Source organism: Heptranchias perlo, unplaced genomic scaffold, assembly GCF_035084215.1.
Source record: "Heptranchias perlo isolate sHepPer1 unplaced genomic scaffold, sHepPer1.hap1 HAP1_SCAFFOLD_192, whole genome shotgun sequence".
Lineage (NCBI taxonomy): Eukaryota > Metazoa > Chordata > Chondrichthyes > Hexanchiformes > Hexanchidae > Heptranchias > Heptranchias perlo.
The window spans coordinates 467,511-475,436 of NW_027139187.1; the positions used below are offsets into that span (position 1 = coordinate 467,511).

At 53.3% G+C, this 7,926-nt stretch overlaps 1 long non-coding RNA gene across 1 annotated transcript; it reads left to right on the top strand.

Annotated features, from left to right (window-relative positions):
• Positions 1-3,261: 3,261 nt before the first annotated feature.
• LOC137309928 (uncharacterized) lies at positions 3,262-7,397 on the top strand. Its single transcript, XR_010960023.1, has 3 exons — positions 3,262-3,581; positions 4,780-4,802; positions 7,269-7,397. It is a non-coding gene; the product is annotated as an uncharacterized lncRNA (long non-coding RNA).
• Positions 7,398-7,926: the final 529 nt, after the last annotated feature.

Genomic DNA, 7,926 nt, shown 5'->3' on the forward strand with positions numbered 1-7,926 from the left:
ACTGGCACTCCATGGCACAGGGCTGTCGAGCAGAGCATGTTGTAGCCCTGTGTAACACTGGGGTATTCTGCCATCTGACCAGCAGGGAGAGGACCATCACTGGTGGGGGGAGTGAGGGACACCCACGGGGGGAGACTCAGGGGCTGGGGGGAGAAACTGTTTCTCACAACAAGAGGGAATTGGTGTTTGAGAAATGCTGGTGTGACTGAGTCTGTCTCCCTTTCCCCTCGGCTGATTCCTGGAAATGGAGGAGCTGAGTCCGTGTGAAAATGCAGCACACGGTGAGTCAGTGTGAAAAGAAGCCGGTGTGTGTGTGGTTCCTCAGTTTATACAGGGCAGGGAGCGCCTCTTTACTGAGAGTCACAGAAGGGAATATTTCTGCTCAGGGCCCAGACACTGAGAATCCCCCAAACCACTTTCTATCCACACCCAGTGGGGTCACTCCTGGAACAGAATCATTTCCCTTTTACATTCCAGTTTCAATCCCTTTTATTCCTCCTCTGTCAAAACTGCTCACTACTCCAGGATCATCCTGGAATGTAAGATAATCCCCGGCTTCTGTTCTCCACTATCAGCAAGACCCCTCTCTCCTGCCCCTCCACCCTCACCTCCAACAACAAGTGCAAGGAGCTCATGATCTTCTTTATCAGGTAGATTGAGACAATCCGTTCAGCTGCCTCTGCTGCTTCCCTCCCTTCCCATCGCCGACCAAACCAATCTTCTCCCAAGTTTCCCCCCTGCCCTATCCCTGAACTCACATCTCCATTTTCTCTCCTAACTCCCCTCCTGCAATCTCCGTGCTCATCTTGTCCATGAGACCCACTTTCTGCTCCCTCCACCCAATCCCACTATTCTGCCGACCACCCAACTTCCCTTCCTGGCCCCCATGGTCGCTGATATTACAAATAGTTCCCTCTCCTCTGGTACTGTCCAGCTCCCTTTCAGATCCCCCATCATCACCCCCTCCTCAACAAACATACCTTTGACCCCTCTGTCCTCGCAAACTATCGCTCCATCTCCAACCTCCTTTTGCCCTCCAAAGATTTTGAACGTGTTGTCGCCTCCAAAATATGAGCCCATCTTTCCCACAACTCCACGTTTGAACCCCTCCAATCAGATTTCGATCTGTGCCACGGCACTGAAACGGTCCTTATCAAAGTCACAAATGAGATCCTATGTGACTGTGGCCCTTGTGCACAATCCCTCCTCGTCCATCTCGATCTGTCTGCTGCCTTTGACATGGTTGACCAACCATCCTCCTTCAAAGCCTCTCCTCCGTTGTCCAGCTGAGTGGGACTGCCCTCGCCTGGTTCCACTCTCACCTCTCCAGTCGCAGACAGAGAATTTCCTGCAATGGCTTCTATTCCCACTCCCGCACTGTTACCTGTGGAGTCCCCCAAGGATCTATCCTTGGCCCCCTCCTATTTCTCACTTACATGCTGCCCCTTGGCGACATCATTTAGAAAACAGAATGTCAGGTACCTCATGTACGCTGACATCACCCAGCTCGACCTCACCACGAACTCTCTCGACCTCTCCACTGCCTTTGATTGGTCACGCTGCTTATCCAACATCCAGTCTTAGATGAGCAGAAATTTCATCCACTGAAACATGAGGAACACCGAAGACATTGTCTGAGACCCCCTCCGTCACAAACTCTGTTCCCTCGTTACTGATTCCATCCCCCTCCCCGGCCACTGTCTCAGGCTGAACCAGACTTACAGCAATCTCACCATCCTATTCGACCCGGAGCTGAGCTTCTGTCCCCATGTCCTCTCCATCACTAAGGCTGGCTACTTCCATCCCCGTAATATCACCCATCTCCGCCCCAGCCTCAGTCCATCTGCTGCTGAAACCCTCATCCATGTGTTACCTGGAGACTCGACTATTCCAATGCTCCCTGGTCGGCCTCCCATCCTCCACCCTCCGTAAACTTGAGCTCATCCAAAATCTCTCCGCCTCTCCATCTCCCTCTCTCCTCCATTAATTTCCTCCTTAAAATCAATCTCTTTTACCAATCATTTTGTCACCTGTCCGAATGTCCCCTTCTTTGGCTCGGTGTCAATTTTTGTCTGATTACCTTCCTGTGAAGGGCCTTGGGAGGTTTTACTGTGTTAAAAGCACAGTATAAATGCAGGCTGTTGTTATTGTTTTAAACACTTTCCAATCACCTTTACAGGAAGAATTGGAGAGAGAAATCGAGAGGCTTCGGGGAGTCCAGCAGAATTGTTCCAGCAAACAGCGAGACTTGGAGAGATCAGAAGCTGAAATAAAGGTGGGTAAAGTGGGACTGGATTTAGAAAGGGTTTCTCTCCCCACTGAGTCAATGAGCACATCAGAAACAGGCCTTCCAAACCAGGCTGGTTGTGTTGGGGCCGAGTCACTGATTACACTGAGTTCCCCGTGTGTTTGATGTGAGGGGGAGCTGCTTAACTCTCCCTGCACCTCCCAGGGAATATTATTACATCACTTGGGCACTGGATTTCCTGAAACAGACACAGTCAGAGGCTGGGAGTTGGAGACTTGCCCTGAAGCCTGTATCAGATGAACATAGAAAGGAAGAGGAAGAAAAGACCATTAGCCCCAGCGAGCCTGCCCCATGCAGACAGGGTTCAATCACACACACCACTGATCCACCCCGAACCATGTACTCACCTGGGAAAGGCAAACAGAAGAGAGAAAAAACACCTGCAGACAATTGAGGACAAACTCTGGGAAATTCCTCCCCAGCTCCCTTTTAAAGGGTGGGAGTGACTCCATACCCCCCACGTGTTCAGGGAGTCTGTTCCAGAGATCGAGGACTCTGGGGTCTAACCTAACTCTGTGCCTATGGATTTTATACACAGGCCCTCTAGTCCTACCATCCCGATCCATCTCAAGTACCTCACCCAACGAGTGAGTCCAATAATCCCTCGATCATTTTAAAAACCTCAATCATGTCCCTCTCAGCCTGCCTTTCTCTAAATCGCCCTCCCTCTTGGAGCTGATCCTCAGAACTAAAATCCATCAAACTACGTGTCATTCTGGCCACCGTCCTCTCCAGAGTCTCAATCTCCTTCACCAGGTGTGGGCACCAAAACTGGACCCATCACTCCAGGTGTGGATGGACCAGGTGGCAGTGCCATACACAGTCTAAATACAGTGCTCTTTCTATTAAACTCAAGGCTCAAGGCAACACTTGTTAAACTCTGTTTTCTCTCCCAGTAGACCCTCCCCCACTGCTTGTCCATCTTTAACGGGTGATTGAGTAGTGATCGAAACAAACTGTCCCGTCCCTGGAAAGTGCCGTGTGCTCAGGGTAAGAGCTGTGCGGAAGGGCCGTTTGTAAGGAGAGTTGGTTTGGGTTTCAGACACGAATCAATGAGCTGAAAGGAAAGCTATCGAAGAGCTTCTCTGAATGGAGGAGACAGCTGGAAGAAGATGAAGAATACGCACTGAAACTGATCGATGAGGAGGGGCTCCGAGCTCTCTCACAGATAAGAAGCTGTTCTGAAGCATTAAACAAGAGGATGGAACAGATTACATTAATCGATGGAGAAACCCAGAGACTGGTACAGAGGGACCATCTCTCCTTTATTCAGGTACATCTTCAATATAAACTGGGCCATGTCTGGGGAATGGGGCGTTTCTGTGAGGCTGGTGAGAGGGCTGAATTGTTTGAAGATTGTTGGTGGATCCCAGCATTGGCGCTGCCCTCTCAGCCCTGCCCTCAGTGTGTTGGCGCTGCCCCCTCTGCCCTGCCCTCGGAGTGTTGGCACTGCCCCCTCAGCCCTGCCCTCCGAGTGTTGGCGCTGCCCCCCAGCCCTGCCCTCAAAGTGTTGGCGCTGCCCCCTCAGCCCTGCCCTCGGAGTGTTGGCGCTGCCCCCTCAGCCCTGCCCTGGGAGTGTTGGCGCTGCCCCATCAGCCCTGCCCTCGGAGTGTTGGCACTGCCCCCTCAGCCCTGCCCTCGGAGTGTTGGCGCTGCCCCCTCAGCCCTGCCCTGGGAGTGTTGGCACTGCCCCCTCAGCCCTGCCCTCGGAGTGTTGGTGCTGCCCCCTCAGACCTGCCCTCGGAGTGTTGGTGCTGCCCCCTCAGCCCTGCCCTCGGAGTGTTGGTGCTGCCCCCTCAGCCCTGCCCTCGGAGTGTTGGTGATGCCCCCTCAGCCCTGCCCTGGGAGTGTTGGCGCTGTTCCCTCAGCCCTGCCCTCGGAGTGTTGGTGCTGCCCCCCTCAGCCCTGCCCTCGGAGTGTTGGTGCTGCCCCCCTCAGCCCTGCCCTGGGAGTGTTGGTGTTGCCCCCTCAGCCCTGCCCAGGGAGTGTTGGCGTTGCCCCCTCAGCCCTGCCCAGGGAGTGTTGGCGCTGCCCCCTCAGCCCTTCCCTGGGAGTGTTGGCGCTGCCCCCTCAGCCCTGCCCTCAGAGTGTTGGCGCTGCCCCCTCAGCCCTGCCCTCGGAGTGTTGGTGCTGCCCTCCTCAGCCCTGCCCTCGGAGTGTTGGTGCTGCCCCCTCAGCCCTGCCCTGGGAGTGTTGGCGCTGCCCCCTCAGCCCTGCCCTCGGAGTGTTGGTGCTGCTCCCTCAGCCCTGCCCTGGGAGTGTTGGCGCTGCCCCCTCAGCCCTGCCCTCGGAGTGTTGGCGCTGCCCCAGGATGGAGTGCAGTGAAATGTGGGATTATTGCCCATTCCTGTGACTGGTCCCACCTACTGTTATACACTGAACTCTTTACTCTCAATCCCAAATTCACTCTTTGGTTCCATTGGGTGTTGATTTGTTCGTTGACTGATTTGATCTCCTCTCTTTATTCACAGATCTTGAAGCAGCTCCTTTCCAGGTAAGTTCCTCTCAGTCATACAGTACCTGCTGCTGATAGGGAACCTTCCCCTGTATCTGGGAGAGGAGTGAAAGTAGAATCACCGCTTGGAAACCTTCCCAGATAAGGTGCTTTCAAATGGTGGGAATATTGAGTGATGTTTAACTGTGGTTTGAGGGGTTATTGGCTCAGGCAGCCTGTGGGAAATGGAAGATTCCACATGTACACTGACAACCCCCAGCTCTACCTCACCACCACCTCTCTCGACCCCTCCACAGCATCTGATTTGTTACGCTGCTTGTCCGACATCCACGATTAAATGAGGTGAAATTTCCTCCAATTAAATATTGGGAAGTTCGAAGCCATTGTCTTCGGTCCCCACCACAAACTCCGCTCCCTCGTCACCGACTCCATCCCCCTCCCTGGCCACTGTCTGAGTCTGAACCAGACTGTTCCCAACCTCGGCGTTCTATTTGACCCTGAGCTGAGCCTCCGACCCCATTTCCTCTCCATCACCAAGACCTCCTACTTCCACCCCATAATATCACCTGTCTCAGCATCTGCTGCTGAAACCCTCATCCGTGCTATTGTTACCTCTGGACTCGACTTTTCCAATTCTCTCCTGTCCGGCCTCCCATCTTCCACCCGCCATGACCTTCAGCTGATCCAAAACTCTGCTGCCCGTATCCTAACTCGCACCAAGTCCCGTTCACCCATCACCCTCTGCTCACTGATCGACATTGACTCCCGGTCCAGCAACGCCTGGAATTTAAAATTTTCATCCTTGTTTTAAATCCCTCCTTGGCCTCGTCACTCCCTATCTCTGTAACCTCCTCCAGCCCTACAACTCTCCGAGAACTCTGCGTTCCTCTAATTCTGGCCTTTTGTGGATCCCCGATATGCTTCACCCCACCATCGGCAGTCGTGTTTTCAGCTTTCTCGGCCCTAAGCTCTGGAATTCTCCCCCTAAACATCTCCTTCTCTCTACCTCTACCTCTCCACCTCTCTATGTCTACCTCTCCACCTCTCTATGTCTACCTCTCCTTCTCTCTACCTCTCCCTCTCCACCTCTCTCCGTCTACCTCTCCACCTCTCTACCTCTACCTCTCCACCTCTCTACCTCTACCTCTCCACCTCTCTACCTCTACCTCTCCACCTCTCTACTTCTACCTCTCCACCTCTCTACCTCTACCTCTCCTCCTCTCTACCTCTACCTCTCCACCTCTCTGCGTCTACCTCTCCTCCTCTCCATGTCTACCTCTCCACCTCTCTACGTCTACCTCTCCACCTCTCTACCTCTACCTCTCCACCTCTCTACGTCTACCTCTCCACCTCTCTACGTCTACCTCTCCTCCTCTCTACCTCTACCTCTCCACCTCTCTACGTCTACCTCTCCACCTCTCTACGTCTACCTCTCCTCCTCTCTACATCTACCTCTCCACCTCTCTACATCTACCTCTCCACCTCTCTACGTCTACCTCTCCACCTCTCTACCTCTACCTCTCCTCCTCTCTACCTCTACCTCTCCACCTCTCTATGTCTACCTCTCCTCCTCTCGACGTCTACCTCTCCACCTCTCTACCTCTACCTCTCCACCTCTCTACGTCTACCTCTCCACCTCTCTATGTCTACCTCTCCTCCTCTCTATGTCTACATCTCCACTTCTCTACGTCTACCTCTCCTCCTCTCTACGTCTACCTCTCCTCCTCTCTACCTCGACCTCTCCACCTCTCCATGTCTACCTCTCCACCTCTCTACATCTACCTCTCCACCTCTCCACGTCTACCTCTCCACCTCTCTACCTCTACCTCTCCACCTCTCTACGTCGACCTCTCCACCTCTCTACGTCTACCTCTCCACCTCTCTACATCTACCTCTCCACCTCTCTACGTCTACCTCTCCACCTCTCCACGTCTACCTCTCCACCTCTCTACCTCTACCTCTCCACCTCTCTACGTCTACCTCTCCACCTCTCTACGTCTACCTCTCCACCTCTCTACATCTACCTCTCCACCTCTCTATGTCTACCTCTCCACCTCTCCACGTCTACCTCTCCACCTCTCTACCTCTACCTCTACCTGGGAGGCTGTTCCTTCTCCTCTCCTCACTTCACATGATTGGAGAGAGTGTGATCCTGCAGAGAGTGGGGAGCACAGACTGGAGACGCTCGGGATAATAATAATTATTAATAATGGAAAGATGAGGGCTCCAGTGCAGAGAAACTGGACTGAACTCAGTCGGCTTTGAAAATCACAAACTGAGCTGAAGTGGCAGCAAACCAGGATCCCACTGCACGTGTGGAGATCAGTGTGAATGCAGGGAGACTGCAAATCCCGGGATTCTGCCATTTTTAGGATGGGTTGCTGCGGGGTCTCAGTACGAGCATTAGACGGGGTGCAGGTTGTTGCACTGATCACTCGTTCCCCTTTGGGTTTCTGATCTAAAATGTCCCCACTGATAAAAACATTCTCTCCTCTTTCATTCCAGAGTGACTGAAACTCGGAGAGTCACAGACCCAGATGTTCCAGCGCTCACCCTGAACCTGTCCAATATATCTCAACTTATCCAGAAGAGGCTGAATGGATCGGAAAAGTATCACTCAGACATATTGGGAATCATTGGTAAGAACGTGCAGCTTTTCTCCAATATAAGGGACTGAGAGCAGGTCGGGTTAGTTGTGTTCAGACAGCTGGGAATATCCAAAATAATTCAGGAACTTACAAAGACACAGACACACACGCCCTGTCACAGAGACTCACACAGACACACACGCCCTGTCACAGAGACTCACACAGACACACACGCCCTGTCACAGAGACTCACACAGACACACACGCCCTGTCACAGAGACTCACACAGACACACACGTCCTGTCACAGAGACTCACACAGACACACACGCCCCATCACAGAGACTCACACAGACACACACGCCCCGTCACAGAGACTCACACAGACACACACGCCCTGTCACAGAGACTCACACAGACACACACGCCCTGTCACAGAGACTCACACAGATACACACGCCCTGTCACAGAGACTCACACAGACACACACGCCCCGTCACAGAGACTCACACAGACACACACGCCCTGTCACAGAGACTCACACAGACACACACGCCCCGTCACAGAGACTCACAC